This window comes from Gallinula chloropus, assembly GCF_964237585.1.
Source record: "Gallinula chloropus genome assembly, chromosome: 7".
Lineage (NCBI taxonomy): Eukaryota > Metazoa > Chordata > Aves > Gruiformes > Rallidae > Gallinula > Gallinula chloropus.
In genome coordinates, this window is record NC_140092.1 from 1,318,745 (window position 1) to 1,340,873 (window position 22,129).

Below are 22,129 nucleotides of genomic sequence, written 5' to 3' on the forward strand. Positions count from 1 at the left end.
TAAGGAAGATGTGGGGCTGTTGGAGAGGGTTCTGAGGAGCCACAAAGATGATTCAAGGGCTGGAGAAGCTCCCCTATGGGGAGAGGCTGAGGGAGCTGGGCTGGTTCAGCCTGGAGAAGAGAAGGCTGTGGGGGGACCTCATTGCAGCCTCCCAGTCCCTGAAGGGAGCAGAGGAACAGGAGGGGAATGGGCTTGTTAAAGGGCAGAGACTGGCAGGACAAGGGGGATGGAGTGAAGCTGGAGGAAGGAAGGTTTAGATTAGATCTTAGGGGGAAGTTTTTTACAGAGAGAGTGGTGAGGGGCTGGAACAGGCTGCCCAGAGAGGGGGTGGGTGCCCCATCCCTGGGGGTGTTCAAGGCCAGGTTGGATGGGGCCCTGGGCAACCTTGTGTAGCTCCAGGCCTGGAGGTTGGTGTCCCTGCCTGTGGCAGGGGCATGGAACTGTGTGATCCTTGGGGTCCCTTCCAACCCAGACCAGTCTGGGATTCTATGATAAGGCTGTAGGAACAGTACGAGGCCTCTATGACGGGGCCCGTTTTGGTCACAGCAGGTTATTACACAGGGCACTCTCAGCAAGCGCATCAAACCAAATTTAGCCCCACCTGGTGCAGTGGAAGGGCTCCTCTGACAGAGATCACTGCTGCACAAAGCAGGCTTGCCCTTGGGATGAGTAGTTTAAACAGACAGAGAAGCAAAGGGACAGAGAGAGGGGGCTCGCAGGGTGGGCGAGGTGCCAGGGGCTGAACTCAGAGCAGCCCCAGAGGGGCAGGTTGCTCGGGCACTGTGCCTCTTGGCTCTGCAGATTTGCTCCTGTGGGACAGATACATCACATAACCCCTCTCCTCATGGACATGCCCTGCAATTCAGGGCAACAGCCCCGTGCTGTACAGAGTGCTTCCCCTGCCCTGGACCTTTAACCTTCACTCCTCAATCTTTCTGGGCAGGTTCTTGCTTGAATACTTTAAACAATACTTTGCCTTCCCCTAAGCTTGCACTGCAGAGAGGGGTTTTTTTTTTCACACCCCCACTAACAGGTACAGCTTCTATTGGAGAAGGTAATCAACTGGCACCATCTGCTCTGAGGAATAAATAGTAAGATATTTTCTACAGCAATTCTGTAATATCTAGGTACTGTCCTCCCATCACACCCATCCCTTTCCCCTGCCTACCCACCCATCCACCCACCCCCACATCCATCCACAGGAACATGTTCTTGCAGAAAAAGCTCTGGCTCAGAAGTGACTTCACTCTAAGAAATGGTTTTGGCAGGTAATAAATAGGCCTGCACTATGCTGCTTTCACAAAAACACTCTCTGGGGCTAAGACATTTAAATGTGAACACAGGTTATTGTGCATGCACAGTTATCTCGGAGTCTCTATTATCATGCAGCTTTCACTGCATGTTTCACTGAGTGTATTAAAAAAACCCCACAAAACCAGCACTGAGGTGCACCCCCCCTCCCAATCACCCCCCTCCCTTTCATTAGGGTAAAGAAAGAAAATCAAGGAACTGCCAGGACAAAATTGACACTGTACAATGCAAACTCTGCGCACTGGCATAGCAGGGGTTCCCTCAGTAAGTGATGTTGCTTAGGAACAATAATAACATGTAGCCCCAAATCATCCCCTCTGATTATGCAGCAGGAGAGACTTGGTCTCCCACCAGAGACACAGGAGTGAAGAAAATCACACCCCTGTGTGGGTCTCACTCTCACCCTTACCTGAGATAGGATTTCATCTGGAGAACGTGGGACAACTTGGTCTCCAGTCCTGCCAGGACCCCCACTGAAAACCAACCCAAACCAGTCTGTGATGCTGTGGAAGTCAATAAGATCTTCAGAAATGCACAGGGGTAGGGAACTGAAACACAAGCTGGGGATGAAGACCCTCTAAAACCATTCCTCCTATACCTCCTACACTTACACTTGCCCAGCTATGTAGAAGGCCACAGGAAAGGCTCTCTTTCATAAAACACTGTGCTGGAATAACCTTGCCCTGACCTGTCTCATGTCTGTGGCATCAGGGACTAAGTGACCCTTGGTCTGGACTTTTCCTTGCTTCCCACTTAGCTTTTTGGCATGTTGCACCCTCAAACCTTGGTCCTGAGGGACAATGGTGGGCATGGACCTTTTTTATAGGAAGGGAAACAAAGAAATGTCATGTGCTTCTCCTCTCTGCAGGGCTCTGGGGGGTTATCTAGAGCTGAAGCTCTCTGCAGTGCCTGGCCAGGCACAGCCACTGTGATGTACCAGAAAATGCACCCTGTGCTCTGTCTGACCTCCTCTGAGGAGCCCAATGCAAATCAATTATTCTCAGAACAACATTTTTTCCTCCTTATGCTGATGAGGTTCCCCGAGTTTTGTAACCTCTGCAATGTCTTTGGAGGTGTGCTACAAATGATTCATTTATTCTGAATTAGGAATTATTATTTTTGATAATTATGCTCATTTTTGTACCTCTGCAGGTCATTTAGGGTTTTGTCTCTTTCTGGGATAACTGTTTTCATTAACATAGCAGTAGTCTTGGAAACAGCTGAGCAGAGATTTTTAACCACCATCTAGCTTCATGCTTTGGGCTGAGCAAGGAAAACCAGACTGTTCTGTTGTCTGTCATACACAGAGCAGATCTGGGCAACCGGTGTCTACAGCTGCTGTGACCTCTCCCTTCTACTCCAGTACTGGCTCAGGTGCTGGAACTTCAAAAAGGACAAGACATCTGAAAAATGGGTGTCTCCCCCAACAAATTTCCAGGGAAACCCCCTCACTAGCTGGGCTAACTCAGATGTAAGTCTAGGATAGGAAAACCTTGTGTTTAATTACCTAGCCTGCTCAAGTAAGCTGGGGGGAAAGTTCTGCCTTTCTTAAACCCAAACAGGGCTGAGCCAAATTGCTGGGTAACAGAAAGCTACCATTTCTTGCCTACTGTTCAGTGAAAAGTTCAGTTTTCTGAAAGACCACATTTTGTCCTGATGTTAAGGAGAAACACATTTAACATCTTGAAATGCCTCTAAAAATTGCTTCCTGCCCATTCCTGACTCGCAGGCATGAGCCTGCACTTTGCTTGCTCTCCATGGTTTTTATCCACCCTTCCCTGAATTCCCACTCCTCTCACTCACACAGTTTGTCGTGCCCCACCTCATATTTATCTCTCAAATCTGAGTGCAGCAGTAAACTGTTAATCTCTGACTTCAGCCTCTGTCTGCAAGGTGCCACTGTGGTGGGGCCCCTATACATTATCCTGATAGAAACAGCACATCATTATAGCTCGTGCTACTCAAGCAACACATCTAATGTGTAAATTCCTTAAAAATAGTCTTCTGTGAACATGAGATGCTGCCACATTTGGTCATGTGCTTGATCATTGAAGGTCAGTGGTGGGGAGGAGACACCCTGCCAGGTGAGAAACGTGCAGGGTCAGTGAGGACAGGTTTTGCTCAGAGGAGAAGCAGGTGGCACCCCACTTGCTCAGTGTATAGACCCTGAGCGCTGCATTGGATGGAGGGCAGGGATGGACCTTAAACATGAGTTATGGTGGATTGGGAGCAAACTACATGGAGTAGAGGCCCATGTGCAACATGTCAACTAAACTGACTGCTGGCCTCCATAGCCAGGACGCTTAGGAGCTGCATTTCTCATTGGTTGTGAATGGATATCTCTAGTAAAAATGTGCCAGGACAACTTTTTAAGCTCATTTTATAAAATCCCCCATGCTCTTTGAGATAATATATGTGTTATTCCTTTCCAATTATATTGTATAATTACATTTGAAAACAAGGTGTTTGCTAACTTTGAATGGGTATAACAGCTTAGAACAGCATTGCCTTGAAAGTTGTGGGGTTTTTTTTAATTAGCTAATGTTAAAAATCAATAATCAAGGTATATTAAGTGGATTTATAGCTCACAGGACCAAATAGAGGGACCAGTTGTGATATACTCTGATAGTCCATCAAAAATGGCTATGATCTATCTTGCTTGGACTACTGCATAGATAAAAATTCAATTTTTATGACAAAAAAGTCTTATGGAAGGAAAGTGTTGCAGGTGATCTTCCAAATCTGTCCTGACTGACTGCTTTCCCTGTTGAAAAAGGTAGGGCTTGTTTCTGAGCAGCATGTTTTTAGCCAGGGTGTTGCTTATACACTTCCCCAGATTAAAGAGTCACTTATCTAAATTCTGCTACTGTAAACTACACTGATTATGGAGAATGCTCAATTATATGCTGAAGGGTTGTATGAAACAGCATCATCCTATGGCAGCAGATGCAGTTGATTTCATAGAATCATAGAATCCCAGACTGGTCTGGGTTGGGAGGGACCCCAAGGGTCCCAGAACTCCAACCCCCTGCCACAGGCAGGGACACCAACCTCCAGCCTGGAGCTACACAAGGCTGCCCAATTTCAATAGTTACTTGAAAAATCCTTGTTCCAGTACTTTCTTCCCAAGTTCTGAGGGCTGTTTCTTATCAATATAAACTAAATTAAATGGCCCTACAGGTATGATTTCACCCTGGCTGTTTGAAAGTATATGCTGGGGGATCTGGACCACTCCAGGCTATAGACCTCTCCTCTTCATTGTTACTTATCTCCATTCTCTTTTTGAGCTGAAGCGTTTATCAGTGATCTTGTGTTATCTCCCAAGTCCCTGATCAAAGTATTAAATATTGCAGACCAAAACCAATTTCCCATGGTATTCTCTAGGAAACATAATCATTTGAGGGTATTTCTCAACTTAAAAGCGCCTTTTATGTAAATTGATTTTCATAGTAACTAGCTCACAAATAAAAACTGACAACCTTATTCCATTGTTGGGAGAAAAAAAACCCCACTTTTATGAAAGGAGTGATTGAAATCTGGCTGGTGCTACATTCAGAATCTCCAAATGATGCTTTTCAATGTAAGTGACAGGCCGGGCAGTTCTGAGGGGCACTCCTGTAACAGAGGCAGGAGCTGGAGCTCACAGAGCTGGGTGTGCAGCCCTGTGAGACCAGCACTCTTCAGATGTTGGTGGCTGCTGCAGGCACAGGGCGGCTTCCTGAGCCACAAGCTTTATCCTGGCTCCTTCTGGAGTCTGGCACAAACCCAGGGTTGCACACTTTAGTGGGTGAAATCCCTCCTGGTTCCAGGTAACTGCAATATGATGGGCAGACCCGGGCGCGCTGTTTCCCCCGACACCAGGCAGGTGAGGGGCTCACACCCATTCCCTTTTCTTACTCCAGGCTCAGCTGGCCATGCAGCTCTCCAGCAGAGCTTCAGCCAGCGGCTCTGCTGAAGCCTCAGGTTCCTGGTTCCCAAAGGCACTCAGCAAGATTAAGCTGGAGTGACTAAGCATGTACCTTACCTTTCCAAGTGGGTCTGTAGGCAAGGACAAGCCATTGTTCCTGGTTAAACTGATGCTTCTTTCCTCTGGTTCAAGTAGCAAAAAAAAAAAAACCCAACCCAAAAAATGTGAAGAGAAACAAATAACAAAAAGAAAGTTTAGAATCCAAATGCTGAATGAGGAAGAAGAATCTGTGTTAATTGGGAGAAACGATGTCCAGGTGGCCCAGTTTAAGGTCATTTGGTTTTGTTGCTTATTTGCATTTTATTTATCTTTCTGCCACTTCATTTATATTCTTTTTTTCCTGTCTCTGTCCTCTGTCCTTTGATGAAACAAGTAACAAAAATCTGTATCTGAATTTTAAGCATTTTTTCCCTTCTGGAAATGTACATATTTGGCCACACTGAGAATAAACTGCAGCATCCCAGCATCTATTTCTCTCATCATTGATTGCCTTTAATTATTCTCAATTTATAGCATTAGTGCTGGAAAGCAAGGAGTGTCATATTCAGGGTTCTTTTCAGCTGGCTAAGCATTAATGGATGATGATTAACAAGAAAACCTCTCTGCCTTACCAGTTCAGGCTAAAAGCAAATTATTTGGCCAATGCATGTGTTTATTGTCCACATATCTGGAAAAATGAGCAGAAGTAGCATTGTAGCTATATAAATGTATAATGTTGCCTTAATTAGTGGAATAACCTAGATGCTCTATTTTGCTCTGTTCAGGTTAAAACCCAGTTCCAAAACTAGTCCACAGTCATTTTGTCAAGCTGAATACATTGGAGGGCTGCTTGTTATGAAACTGTACCCCAGTGTCCAAATATGCACCGGTAAGTGCTGTTCTCTGTCAACCACCTGGTTCAGAGTTGGGGGGAGGATGGGGCAGTCAGAAGATAAAAAAATAAGGTCATAAGAGATCAAGATACTCAGAAGGTCACATCATTCCTCCTTTCTTTGGGTTTGAAAAAGCTCTGCCCATTCCCCTTCATGCCACTGGAAGCAGAGCGCGTTAAGCCATTCACCATGACAACTTCACAGTCTTAGAGATCAAACCTGAATTTTCTCCCCTTTTTTAAATGTGCAGCAGAAGCATCCCCCAGACCTGTCTGTAAAAGCTGACATTGCAGTGCCCATGCCTATGTGAGCAGCTTCCAGCTCTTAACCCAACTGGTTTGATGGCAAAAGGCTGCGTCCTTTGAAGCTGCCACACAACTCCCAAGATGCTGGGGGAACAAATTTTTGCACATGGCAAAGTGTTAATGGGAGTTCAAAGATAGTGTCAAATATGGGATCCTGGGGGGCATCAGGAGGAGTGTGGGCAGCAGGTCACAGGAGGGGATCCTCCCCCTCTGCTCTGCCCTGCTCAGGCCCCACCTGGAGTGTTGTGTCCAGTTCTGGGCTCCTTGGGATCAAACAGCCAGGGATCTCCTGGAGAGAGTCCAGAGGAGGGACAGAGATGCTGAAGGGCCTGGAGCATCTCCCCTGGGAGGAAAGGCTGAGGGAACTGGGGCTGTTCAGCCTGGAGAGAAGAAGACTAAGGGGGGACCTTATTAATGTTTATCAATATCTGAAGGATGGGATGCAGGGGGAATGGGCAGCCCCTTCTCAGTGTCTGTGGGGACAGGACAAGGGGCAATGGCTGCAAGTTGGAGCCATTAGATCATGACTCAGTGAAGTCACTGGCTTATTTTGTTTTGCAGTATTATTCATATTGCAAAGTTCTGTGTAATGCACTTCTCAATGACTGTCAATAAACCATTACACATTTCCAGTCTTTTGCCTGTCATTGCATTTTTTATTATTAGGTCCTTTGGGTGGTTTTTCTAAATTAGCTCCCCCCCCTCCCCCCCCCAATTTTATTTCTAATTTCTTATCCCTTTATGTCTATTCTGTTTTGGGACTTCAGATGTCTAGATCTCAAAAAGATTAATAAACCTCTGCAAAGCTGTATATACTTCAGCCTTTGCTGATCTGGGTTTCTCTTTTCAGCTAATATTGAAGATGTTTATACTCCTAATATAATATAATGAGATTGGATTAGTCACTGTCCCTACAGTACATGCCACTAGACATACCTCTTTAACACTGTAGAAGGAGGACTCTTATCACTGCCACATGTTTACAATCTGTCAGGCAGTTTTCAGCCCACAGGAGGATGCTGCTATCCAAGCCAGTCTGAATTAATTTAGCAGTAAGATTTCATGAAACACAGTGCCAAATGCTTTACTGAACTCTAAATATGTAACATCCTCAATTTTCCCTTCACACATTTATATCAGATTGGGTGGTGAGAGAAATTTTCAGACATATGCATATTTAAACATGGAACCCATTAACTTTCACTTACAGTTTCACTTTGATTTACAAAGGCATTTAGGGACCTGGTTTCCACTGGTGTCCTGTTGTGACTTGGAAAAAACCCCATGCTTGCATCAAACTAAAAATCACATCTGCAAAGCAAGGGTGAGTGTCCCTAACCTTTCTCTATTCAGTGCCTTCCAAGCTTTGCTAGAAGAAGAAAACAGACTATCCAGTGGATGCTGGAATAATTTCAGCCCAAACTAATGTCTTATACCCTGTTGGGAAGAAAAGCAATCATTCCTTATGGATACTTTTCCCCCCATCTGCTGTGCAGAACAGGTAATAATCAGTAGGGCCAGTGTTTTGGGAAAAAAAGTCCCATCAAAGGTGCTTTTGCCTCCTGTCTGTAGTTCCAGAGAGGATTGTTGTAACTTCAGTGGTCCCTGAAGGGAAGGCAAAGCAAACTGCACAGTGGTCTTCCTGGACTGGTGTGTCACAGGTGATTTTAAGCAGCACGAGTTAAAATGGGGTTAAAAATAATTAAATAATCCTCTGTGAGCAAAGTACCTGTCAGGTCACAGGGCCCCTCTACACAGCTGGAAGCTGCTGCTGTTCTTGCAGGAAGACAGCTAAGAGAACAAAGTTCAGCCAAAGTAACTTTCAAGCCACCATGACTTGAAATTGCTGTAACTCTCTCCATGCAGTGGTTCATTACTGACACTCAAGTCAAGTGATGGACTTAGCTTACATTTTCACCTAGTTGCCTTTGCACCACTCAGGCAGCATGAAGAGGATGCGCTTCCAGCTGGAGGTGCTAGTGATCATTTTATACCTCTTCAGCTTTCCAGACCAGCAGAAACAGGTTTTGAGACAAATAAGAAACAACAGGCTGTTTAACCCTGCTTTGGTTAGCAAAGAAAACGTTTTGGAGATACTAGTGGTGATTATAAATTCAGGGGGGAACCTGGGGGTCCTCATGGACCCCAAGTTGAACATGAGCCAACAATGTGCCCTTGCTGTAAAGGTGGCAAATGATACCCTGGTCTGCATTAGACAGAGCATGGACAGCAGGTCAAGGGACATCATACCTCCTCTCACTCAGCACTGGTGAGGCCACACCTGGAGTTCTGTCTCCAGTTCTGGGCTCCTCAATGCAAGACATGGACTTGCTGGAGAACGTCCAGCGAAGGGCCGTGAAGATGTCCAGCTGACTGGAGCATCTTTGCTATGAGGAAAGGCTGAGAGAGCTGGTACTGTTCAGCCTGGAGTAAAGAAGACTCGAGGGGGGATCTTAGCAGTGTAGGGAAATACCTACAGAGAGGGTGCAAAGAAGCCACAGCCAGGCTTTTTTCTATGGTGCCCAGTGACAGGACAAGAAGGAACAGGCAGAAACTGAAACACAGGAGATTCCCCCTGAACATCAGGAACCAAATTTTTTGTAAATTTATTTTGAGAATCTAAACAGCAGCATAGACTGCCCAGAGAAGTTGTGGAGTCTCCATACTTGGAGACAGTCAAAAGCTGTCTGGACATGGTCCTGGGAGACCTTCTCTATGAGACCTCCAGAGGCTCCTTCCAAACTCACCCATTGATTCTGTGATCCTATGATTCTGTGACCATTAAAAATATCAAATCTACTGAACCAAAACTGTGGCAGGATTGTGTCTGTTGTGATAAGAGTTTCTATCTTTACTTCTCCTAGGTAGAAAGATCACCCTCGTCCTGCTCTGCTAAGGCTGAGTTCTCAGTTAGGATGAGAGAGAGATTTCAATTTCTGTTCTGCCTAATCTAGGTCAAGGGTTTATCTTCTATCTTGCTTATCTCTCTTAGTCACCACTGCACATGAAGTTGTCTTCCTCTAGTTTTCTGTTAAAAAAACCCCCCACAAATAATAGCATTTATTTTCAAGACCCATCATGGAGACAAAGGTTGAAACCTCAATTTATGCTTGTGAGGTGTTTGTTCTTGGGTAAGCTGTAATCATGACCTACAATTAGAGGCATTGTGCTCTCCATTTACAGGAGGACCCACATCTGTTTGACATGCTAATTGCTACTGGGTTTAATCTCCACACTTGGTACAGTAACTTTTCATCGCATTTTTCCATGGGATTTTTTCTTAATGATATGTAATAATCCTTGTATTTCTGCATCAGACATTTTCTCTGTCAAACCACATCCTCATTTTTTGTCACATTTCTTACACTGCATTTCTCTAACTTAAAAAAAAAAGCCCACAATTTTTTTGTGAAACTTTCAAATGCTGGGCTCTGGCTTCTCACATGGAGGGACCCAAGGTTACAAAACTGAATTTCAGTGGTCTTGAGATATCTCAGTAAAGCACATCTTTCTGATATCATTTGAAGCTAGAATTCCCCAAATGTACTCATTCATGTCAGCATTATAGATAAAGATGTGTCTTAGAGGAAACACTAATTTAGCAGTTGCTTCAGCAATGTAAACAAAGCCCAGCAGACACTGTTTTGAGAAGAAATAGTGTTGGTGACCACATCTGAGCAGAAAAAAATAAGCAAAATATGGAAGGAAGTAATCATAACACAGCAAAACACTGCTTGACAGCAGTTAGTTATGCTGCTTCTGGCCACTTTTATAGTAGGTTGCACTGGGCAAGGAGTCTGATGTCCATTCGTCCTTTTTTGCAAACCAGTTGCCCTTTCACTCCTTGGGCCAGGCACAGCGAGTTATTGGGGTTCGTACCACTGCTCTGCAGTACAAGAAAGGACCTGCTCACTCTGGGGGTTGTCCTGGTTCCCTTTACCTGACAAACTTCCTCCTTTTGCAGGCATCTATGACACTGGTGATGTCCTTGATGCCTCCTCCTCCCCTCCTGTGTGCCACTGTGCCTTTCTGGCTGTCGGCATTTCATGGTGAATGTTTTCTGACTGTAAGAGCTTTGAGAGTGGGTATAGAAACTGTGAGTTTATGAGGCCTCCTGAACAGTTGGAGCACAGGAAGTTCCTCACCAATCTGGGGAAGAACTTTTCCCCAGTGAGGGTGAGGGAGCCCTGGGACAGGCTGCCCAGGGGGTGTGGAGTCTCCTTGTCTGGAGAGATTCCAGCCCCGTCTGGACACTGACCTGTGTGCCCTGTCCTAGGGACCCTGCTTTGGCAGGGGGCTGGACCCCATGGGCTCTGGAGGTCCCTTCTCACCACTACAGCTCTGTGAATCTGTGCATCCACTTCATACATACAATGACCAGTGACTGCAGGGGTGTGTACATGGTATCTGACATAAATCAGGACAGAGCAGCATTCATTCATCTCAGTGCTGATGATCTGATCTACATTACTCAGGATTTCTTGACCTTTCCACCACCTGGTATTCACTGTGTCACTTGGGCATTTATTTCCTCCATGAAAAAAGTTTCTGAAGTTCTCTTATACAGACACATCCTCACAGCTCTTGACTCTCCTGTATAACACTTTGTACATTTTTCCTTGTGATCATCCACCCATGAAAATATTGCCTTGATTGAAAACATATATTTTTTTATAATTCAGGTCTTTCTTACTTTTATTTGTCCCTTTCTATCTATTATTCTTGCTGCAATAATAAGCTGTGGTATGTATTCTTGCTGTGCCTGACCAGCTTTTGGCATCCTGGGTTTCTATTAGCCATGCACAGATTGAAAGTTTCAGAGCAGCTAAAGCACACTGGCAAGAATTTTGCATGCTTAAAAATAATAATACCAGTCTTTTAAAATCAGTTGTTTGAAAATGGGCATACAAACAGAGAAAATAAATATCTACAGCTATAATGTTCCCACTTTTCTGATTTGACGCTTTCCCCCTCAATATCACTATCCAATTTCTATTCCTTACACCAGACTTTAACAGTTTGTTCTTTACTCATATATTCATATTAAAAGCTCTTGGGTTTTTTCCCTTGGTAATGCCAAAGCATGTCAGTCTGAGCATGTACAACAGATCCAAGCTGGCTGGCTGGAAGTCCATGGAGCTGCAGAGCTCCATGCTGGGTCTAAGCATGTAAGGAAACACACCTTTGCTCCCAAGAGTGCAGGGAGGTACCTTCTGCCTGCCCTTCCTCAGCAGTGTTAGTTAGCATCCAAGGAGTGGACCACCCTTCCCTTGGAGGACCTGGAGATGAAAAGATCAGATTTAGACCTGGATTTGATCATCTAAGAAAAGTAGAAACCTCTGCCTACCCACCAAAAGAGAATTGGTTCTACACAGCGTTTGCAAACATGCACCACAAAAGGAGGAGGACAAAGCAGATCATGTGCACAGCATTAGTTTCAATTCAAGAAAAGAGAAACTTAATATTTCTAATTAAATCAGATATACAGCCTGGTCCCTATCTCCTGCCTGTGAAAGTGGAAACTCAGGTTGACCTTATCACACTGAGCTGTCTTCACTATCATGCAAACATTGAGCTGGAGCAAGAAGACAAAAAGGAGTATCTAGAAATGCTCCAATCCAATATTTCCCTCTACAGTCACAAAACTTCCCATTCTGAAAAACAAATTAAACAAAATGTACAAGAGCTTAGTTTACTTTTATTTATTTATTTATTTATTTATTTATTTATTTATTTATTTAAAAGACCAAATTCTTAATTTGTTGATCAGCCTAAAATCCATAAATATGTTTAGATTATTGGCAAGTTTCAAAACTCTTCATAAAATTGAAACACATTGAAACACAAAATTTCAGGGTTTTTTTTTTTCCCCAAATGCAATAAAATTACATATGGAACTCTTTTATTCATGATTATTTTATGGAGATCTTAAATTAAAAGTATGACCTTTTCAATTCTTAAAAGAACCTTTATGCTAAGATATGTAAGTAAACTATAAGAATATGTGAATACAAACATGAAATACGAATTTTCAATTGTGTTCAAACCAATGTTTAAGAGGGTACAGCCTGTTTAATAACTGCAGTGTTTTCTAACTTGTTGCATATGCTGCATGTTTGACAACAGAGGATAAAATCCAAAGAATATGAAGAATCACTGGGAGAAGTTTTGCTTTTTGAACAAAGAGCTTTTTTGAGCAATAGACACAGGTAAGCAGTTCCACCAGATTTAGACAAATGTATTCTTACAAAGAGCTCTACCTGGGTTCCTGATGGAAGCACATCCTTCTCCTCAGCCTCTGTCCTGGCAGAGCTTTTGTGTACTGCACGACCCAGGAGTGTGTGGGGAAGAACTACTTTTATCACTCAGCAGCATGCTGGTAGCTATAAGTTGTTAGCAATAAGTGATGCAATTAAGTGTTTCTTGGAGTGATCTTCATACATAATTATGGTTCCATTTTGAACTAAGAGTCACTAATAACACTGTACCTGCTCTGTAATTAGGTGACTACCTTGTATTTCTGATGTACTCCCGAGCTGTACAGCAAGAACAAGTTACTCTGTGGCACTGTAAAAAGCCATCTCTCACTGAGACACAATAGACACCATCTAGTCAATACAAAATGTATTTTAAATACTGTTTCCAGAGTTAGCAGTGATCAGAACCAGTTTTTCCCCCAACAGTGTAATTACATTTCAAATGAACATTTTGTTCATTTTCAACAAACATTTTAATTGCAGCATGCAACCTTTAGATACTTCTCATGTGCACAAAGTTGGACTTATTGTTTATTATGCACATACATCCCAGTGGAGCCTGAAGAGACACCTCAGCCCCCACTGAGGAAGCAGCTACTCACGCAGAGCATCTCAGATCCTGTATCCCTCCCGATGGGACATGACCACTACGGGATGGCAGTGAGGATGCCTGAGAAGGAAATTCCACCTCCCTACATATCTGCCCAAAGCATTTTTATGTTAATAAATATCCATACCAGATTCCTGGGTTTTGTTTTCTTTTAATCTTGCAAAACTACTTAAGTAATAGAAATATTCAGGGTTTCAGGAGCAAACTGTTCTGTTTAAAATATGTTTGACATAAACTTGACAAAAGACATCTGGGAGTGATTTTTGTTTCCTTTAATGTTGTTCTCCTTAATGCTCTTAAACATTTTATTGCCTGCCTTCCTACCTAGTGGTGGGACCTACGACATAAAAAGCAGACCCACTGGATCCGTACACCTACGATGCATTATGCACAGCTGCCCAAGGCATTTGTGAGGTTACAGTACTTCAAATAACGAAAGTCAACAAACAATTAACTTGAGAAAGAAAAAACATGTTGGGTGCAGAAGCACCTGGGTTTCATGGTAAGGTCTCTGAGTAAGGGAGACCCTCATTGTGCCAGGAAGTGTTGATTGACAGGAACGTGTCTTCTGAACAGCAGAAGACTTGGCTTTTATTCCAGTGCCAAACCAGTTCAGTTTCTGATTTCAAATACAATTTCAGCAGGGACAGGGAGGGGATTGTCCCTCTCTGCTCTGCCCTCCCCAGCTGGAGTCCTGTGTCCACAGCTGGGGCCCAACACAAGGAAGATGTGGAGCTGGTGGAGAGGGGTCAGAGGAGCCACAGAGGGAGGCTGAGCGAGCTGGGCTGGGTCAGCCTGGAGAAGAGAAGGCTGTGGGGGGACCTCACTGCAGCCCCCCAGTCCCTGAAGGGAGCAGAGGAACAGGAGGGGAATCAGCTTGTTAAAAGGGTAGAGACTGGCAGGACAAGGGGGATGGATTAAAGCTAAAGGAAGGAAGGGTTAGACTAGATCTTAGGGGGAAGTTTTTTACAGAGAGTGGTGAGGGGCTGGAAGGGGATGCCCAGAGAGGGGGTGGGTGCCCCATCCCTGGGGATGTTCCAGGCCAGGTTGGATGGGGCCCTGGGCAACCTTGTGTAGCTCCAGGCCTGGAGGTTGGTGTCCCTGTCTGTGGCAGGGGGTTGGAGCTCTATGATCCTTGGGGTCCCTCCCAACCCAGGCCATTCTATGATTCTATGAAGACAGAGTGCTGCTCTGTGAGTAATCACAGGTTCTTCAAATAACATAATTTCCTAGTTAACATTAGAAAAGTGACTGAGAATTGCTATAAATGTAAACATATGGATGTGGGTGCCTCTTTCCTGATATCAGCATTTTCCTGAAAGCAATTTAAATGAGACAAGTGCAAAAGGAATTTATTTTTAGAGTGTGCTTTCCATAAGTGTTTATAGGGTTGAATGAAGTAATGCAGCAGAAGTTTGCAGAATAAAGAGTGCAGTCACCTTGAAATGCACACTAATGTGAATTTTAAATAAAACTCACAGCTCCATATTAGTGCAAACACTTTAGAAACCATTGAGCTGCATGGCAGAGCAGTATTTGCACCTTTCCAAATACTTTTCTTTTTTTGGGGGTGTCCATTGTTTAGACCTTCACAGAAGAACTGAAAATGCCACGGCAGATGCAATGACATCCCAGTGCTTGTCTGAGGTGGAAGACTCTGATAAAAGAGTTTTGCTGTGCCCATGTAATGCTTTATGTTCCCCTAAGCTATCTGTCTTTCTGCTCACTCTGACTGCAAAGTCTGTGTTGCAGATTCAGGTGTATCTGCACAAGGGACTGTAACCAATACACTGTAAGTGGGAAGACCTGAGGTACCAGCTCACACGCCCCGCTGCTGGCTGAGCTGGGGCATCAGCTCCTCACTCTTGGGCAGGTGGAGTGAAGGAAAGAAGGAGACAGTGAGGTCTTAAATCCTCAGCTCAGAGAGGCTAGCTGGAAGCACAAAGATAAATCAGTCCTTGATTGCCAGAACTGCCTTTTATTGAGATTTTCCCAAAGGAAAGCACGTGTGGGGGATGCCCTTGTGAGGATGCTGGCCTTAGTTGGATACCATGTGGATTTCCTTTCACCAAGAAAGCTCTTGTGGTTGAACACTGACTTTAGGAAAACCCTGAAGGAAGAGTTTTGAGAGGGGGAGGGACACACTGTAACCCTGGGATGGCTTGTGTTGGATGAAGTGTGACCTTGTTACACAGAGTTTGACTTACTGGAACAAACAAAACCACTGTTTTGAAGCAGCTTCATCCTGCTAATAGTTTCCAGGTGGCATCAACAGAACTTAGACATCACCAGGAATATTCACTTTGATTTTAGTAAACTTGGGATCAAATCTTTCACACCTTCATCAGAACTGTTGGAATATAAGGCTTCCCAAGGAAGTTTTACCTTGCCTTAGACTTAGTTTAAAGATTAATATTATTTTTTTTTTTTTTAATGCAAGGGCTCTGAATGACAGAATGGTACCAAAAGTCACCAAAATAACAGACTTACAAGCAGCTATCTCAGGTGCTTTTTGAGTCAAGGTAATACTTTTGCCTTGGCTCCTGGCTTTTGCCTTTTTTTTTTTTTGCCAACAGCGACCAACGTCAGGTGTAAGTTGAATTTTGCTAGAGCCAGGGAAATAAAAGGGAAAAGGAAGGGTGACTGGGTTATTTGGAACAGTCATGAGTAATAGGAATGTACAGTGGCTAAATGCAGTTTTGCTATTAACAGAAAAAGAGAAACAAAGTCCACCCACCTGCTGAGGATGAATGGGTTGATGCTGTAATAGAGACAGCTGCATGTGACAAATCAAAATTTAAACTTTGGGATGCAGAGACAACATCAGGGAAGCTGGAGAGGAAACTGCTGTCCTGCAGGTCAGAGACCCATTAGGAAGACCACTGGCTTCCTATGACCTGGCTTCCCATCACAGCTGAGGACCTTCAAAGGAAAGCCCAAACTGGTGCCCTTGCTGGCTTCCAAACACCTCCTTTAAGGGCTTCCACTTTATTTGCCCGAGTGAAAGCTGCGTGGGATGCCATCAGCTGAGCCAATGTCTCTTAGCAGGAAGCTGACTGGTAGGCAGAGACAAGGCTGAATAAGCTGCTTGGTGCATTGGCAGCTCGTAAAGCCAGGGTGAAATCGGAGTCGTTGCAGACCAGACTGTGCCTATGCTGAAGGGAGAACAGCAAAGGTCTCTTTCTGGTGACCCCTTTAGATGGAGTTGAGCTTCCTTTTGGGTGATGCAGAATCTGGATTCCAAGTCTGAGAATGAATACTGTGGGTTTGGTGGCATACTGTGGGACAGACACATGGAGACTACAAGGCCATACCAACAAGACATGGCTGAAAGTAACAAAAGGACTTTAAAATGATACAACAGACATAGAGCCCATCCAATGCTCTTTCACACTGAACTCAGCTGTCCTCAGTCCCAGCACTGACCTAAGCAAAAGGGTCATGGAGGCAGAACTGTTATTTTTAACTAAGGACTTTGGACATGCCCAGCACTCCCTGGCAGGCAGACATCTCTTAAGAGAAGATTCAGAACATGTAGGTTAGGCAGTCATTACACTATTAAATTAGGTGCTCTAAATCATGCTCTGTAGGGATGTACCTCTTTCCATTCTCTACCTGTGCAGCCTGGATTCCTAGTTAAGGTGCAGTGAATATCAACCTGGATAACTCAGGGATTTATTCTTTTTGTGTCTACTGTAAAGCCCTGAAAGATAAAGCCTTCTCTTGAAGGTACCAGTGTGTGACCCCAGGCATCTGAGCAGCTTTTTTGACTTCAGTGTAATGACTTATACGTGAGAAGTGTCTACAGAACTGTTTCTTCAGCTGAAGTTATAACAATACTACACAACTAATAAACTATGACTGCTGCTTTTTTTTCCCAGATAATAACATTCATCAAAATCCAGAAGCAAGACATATAAGTCAATCTGTTAACCCAAAAGAACATTGCACTGCTCCAGTAGCTATTGATAGGGTGTTTGCTGGTTTTCATTTTCTGATAAAATTGCATTTTTTGGTTCCCTCATACAGTTTTGCAGTTCACTAATGAACTGGACGTTGTCCTGAAATGAAAAGAAATCCAGTTCTCTTATTTCATACTCAGTTCATCCAGTTTATCCTGGTCATCACCTGTGTTTCTCTTGTCTTTTTGTCTTTCTTTTGAGCATCTGTATTCACTGTGCGTATGCACAGCAAGTTTTCCTGGGATGCTCACCAATGAGTAACTTTATTTACAGCAGAAACAGTCAGACAGAGAGACTCACGTTGAGATCAAGCGTAGGCAAGCTTTCCTGGCAGGAGCTTGGCATGGCTGCATCACTGAGAAACACGAGCTTCAGCAGCATTTGTTTATATTTGAGGCACAAATACATTTCTCAGTTCCTGAATTCCTGCTTTCCAGCGTACTTTAATAAACTGTAAAACCAAATGAAGCCAACACAAATGATTATAAAAATAAAATTCCAAGCAATGTGTATCCTGTTGGGATGGGACATGGAGCATCTGCGTGTAGCGCAAAGGGGCCCAAGCAGCACCCCCGTTTATCCTGGGGAGTCTCTAAAGAAAGAGAATTGAAAAGAATTGTCAGTGATTCTTAATTAAAGAATGGATGGTAGAGATTCTGATGCTTTATAGAGGGACAAGGCCACGACGTGCTTATCTAGGACAGGCAGTTGCAGTGAGGTTCCTCTGTGCAGCAATCAAGGAAGAGTTTTGAATCTTCTTTGTTTCTGTGTCAGAGAGTCTGGCACCACTCTAGATGGCCACGGCAAAGAATGTGGTTTTTGCAACTGGGGAAGGCCAGGATTGAAATCCTGCCTGTGCTTTTAGCCCTGTCTTGGAGAGGCAAGAGGTGCACTGTTCAGTGCCCCTCAGAAAGCAGTTGGTAGGCTCCAGCTCAAGGATGACCACTGCTTGGCCAACATGCTCAATCTTAAATTTAAAATCTTCTCCCCCCATTTTCTTTAAAGTGACTAGTAGATTCTTAAAAAAGAGACCAGTAGTTTCTGTAGTTTCTTCTAGTTCCTTATATACTATAGCTTCTGGTGTTTTTATCAGGTTGATTACAGAGCAGGATTAGGGATGTCCACCCATCTTGTAGGCACTTAGAGCCCCCGTGCCAGGTCTTCCAAACTACCCATCTGAGCCTGGCATAAACATGTAGGGAAGCCAGCCCTCGTCTAGACTTGCCAACAGAATGAGTTGATGGTGTGTAGTGGCTGATTGCAGCGGTTTAATGTATTTATCACTCAAGTGGACTTTCAGCCCATTTGTTTCGTTCTGCACGCTGCTTCCCTGAGATTCACTGAGCAAGGTTACTGCTTAGTATCTGGAAATCAACTGCTATGTGCTCCACAATAGCTTATTATCATTCATAACACTCAATTCTAGAATCTAATGCTACATGGGCTCACATTTCTTCAGTGAGAAATTAAGCCCACTGACCTACTCAAATTTGAAGGGAGGAGGAACAAATGGGTCTATTAAAACTCGTCGTTTCACCTGACTGTCTCATGTAAGTCTGCCATGGGAACACATCCTGTTGGTATTTCCCTCCAAGCAAGAGGCAAGCAGAATTGTGTAGGAATGTTGCTTTACCATATTTTGATGTAGGTTTTAAAAAAAGTTATGGAAACGCCTTATGCTGTGAGATTTCTATCATACAAGGAGTTGGTAGATCAGGAAAACCAAGAAAATAAGTTTTCTGGTCTTGGCAGAGATGTGTGATCCAGAAAAGTGGAGTAAGAATTTATTTGCAAAATAGCTCATGTTCCAAACTCTCTGATGAGCATCTGTTTGCTGCTGGATGCTGCCTAAGCTGCCTTTTTATGTCCTTGCTGATGCCCAGAGGTGGAGTGCTGTGGCAGTTCTGTTTCCTACCCCAACCAACAGGCATGGGGCATGTCCAGCACAACCAGGGTCACTCCCTAAAAACTGTGTTGCAGTTGCTTTTTCCTTAAAACCCAGACAGTAACAGTAAATTACACTGAGATCTGGGCTGCAAGGGAGCTGAGATTTTTCTCTGCTTTTTATTAATGAGACTGCTCCCTTGGGAAAGGAAATGCATGGCTGTCTCCTGGTGATGCAGACACACCAGCTCAGTGGGCCTGCATTCAGAACACCCCTTTGAGCACTACACATTCAAGAGTCTTTGAATACAAAATTACAGATATGAAGATGCTACCCACCTCCCTCTGGATTTTAGATAATATCTACAGAGTAGGTGCTCAAAAGCAAGGTTCTGTGATACTCCTGTTTTACCCTCAATCCAATGCACAGGTCTATTTATCCATCAAATGTAATAGCCAAAGGGAAGGGAAGCATAATGATGCTCATGAAAACAAGCAGCCCCTCTAGGCTGTGTGGAGTATTCTGTCTGGGATACTCAATATTTGTCCTCATCAAAAGAAATCTAATAAAGATCAGCGACAGCAGGACACATTCCTTCAGTGCCCTTCCTCTTACTCAGCAGGAAAAATGCACTGGGAGGAGAACAGTGAGAGGTTTTGCCTGACAAAACAGTTTTCAGCTGCCAGGCACAATGAGAAGTCTCATTTATACACAGGTTATAATGTATAGACAGAGTGAATGAAATTTCAAAGTTGAAAACTTTAGAGTGGAAGTAATGAACTAGTCAGAGGGCTCTGCAAAAGGCAGAGTAAATGCAGCCTTCTTTGCTTTTCAGTCTAGTTTGTGCACCCAGCTTTTAATATTAGGATCCAGATTAAATCTCTTTCTTTGAAAAATAAAGTCTCTGTTGTCTGTGAGCTTGATACAAGAATTACTTGCTAATGTTCTGATGCCTGTATTTGTTTATTTGGTTTTTGTTTCATGCAGGAAATCAGAGTGGGTGATCACAATAAGCCTGCCAAGTTTAAGATACGTATAGAAATGGACAAAACTGACATTATAATGGAAGGGTTTGGGTTTGGTTATGGTTTGGGGTTTTTTTCTTAACTTGAAAGGCAAAGAAATGCCAATTCAAACCTAGGACAGCACAACATACAGTGTCTGAGCACCTAACTCTCTTACATCCTAGGTATTCTTCCTGTCATTTAGAAGTAGATTGGTTCCAGTGTTTTCCCTTAATAATTTTCTCACATGAAAATTTATTTCTTAAAAAAAACCCAACATTGAAACAAACCACTGAACAATAAGCAGAGAGGGTTCCTGTTAGATGACTTCTGTGTTCTCTGTACAGCTGGAGACTTTTTTTGAGCCCAGGAGTATTGAACTCTTCTAGCAGTCCCTGGGACCACAAGCTGGGACCCCAGAGACACATGTGGGTGGACTTCTGTGTCAGCTGGGTAGTGGCCAAAGTGGCTTTTAGTGGGGATGTCATTCAAGAGAAGTGCTATTCACTGCCTGTTGGAAGTTGGAAGCCTTTTCCCAGTATATTAACTGACGAGACTCTGCTCTTCTTGTTCAGATCTAGTTCAACAGCTGACTAATACTTGAATCTTCTGTAGGAATTTTACTGGGGACTAGATTTCCAGGAAAATCCATTGTTTTGTTTTCCCAGCAAATTTAATCAATCACTTGCTGAAGAGCATGTTGGTTTTTTTTATAAATTGGTAAGAATGGAAATACCAAATGTTTCTTATTTCACAGTAAAACCAGAGAGCACTGATCAGTATTTTCAGAATTATTAATTCATTTTCAGTTCCCTTACTCATGCTACCTAGAACTTCTCTCACTCAAACCAGGGCTGTGTTGTGGGTTTTGTTTTAAAACTAATGACATGATGCCACTTTCTTGGGCCATGTAAAACTCCCACTGACTTCAGAAGTCAGGCACAGAGAGGCTAGGACCACAGGATCTGATTCATGAAACATCATCTGCACCTACACTTGAATGTCTAAATAATGACACCTCAGACTGAAACCTCTGCCCCAAGAACCCAAAGACTTTTAGCGTTAATAGGCAGATTTGCAGAGGTTTTGCCCATTTACAGCTCATGCCATTGTAAATGGAATGAGGTGTCAGCTATCAAGGCTTTGCCCTCGATACAGTAAAACGGGGCAATCCTAGTAAAGGCTGCAATTTATCCCTTTTTCCTCCAGTGAAGCCTTTTTCTGTCAAATTCATGTCAGCTTCTCAGTATATTCTGCAAGTGGAGACTTGCAGTAGGACACTGGTAATGGGAACAAGTGGAAAATAACTTAAAGACTTGAAGAACAAGTTTTTGTGCTTCTGTTGATGAAGAATGAAATGGGAGCAATAAGTAGATCAAATAAAGAAATGCAATAAATGAAAAGGAAGCTGAACACAGCTACTGAGCCCATTAAAGTACAGCGAGGTGAGAGTGCATAGTGTTTATATAGGCAGATATGTCTGAGCTGCATATTACTGATAGCATCATCCAAAATGAAATCTTTACATAAAATCTCTATTTTTTAATCTTTTTTTTCTAGAAACCTCCTGAGTTAACCAGTCACTTCTAAGCTGAGGAATAAGCAAAAAGAGCAATATAAATAAGCCAATACCACAGGGGAAAGTGATGACCAGGGACAGACAGGTGCAAAGGCTCACTTTGTGATTCATGCATCTTCCTTAGTGGGGTAACAGCTCTGGATCAACACTGCTGAAAGGCTGAGGTAGGTTTACAAAGGTGCTCGTTTTCTTGCACACTTTGCACTGCTGTCCCAAGCTGTAGCAGAGACCACTGGAAAACGGTGCAGATGGGCTGACATTTCTTCTGATAGGCATTGCCATTGGCAGATATGTTGCTTGGCTGAAAGTAGTATTTTTAGAAGTGTTATTAATCACATTATGGATAATGCTAATCTAGTAAACCTGAAAGAAAAGTT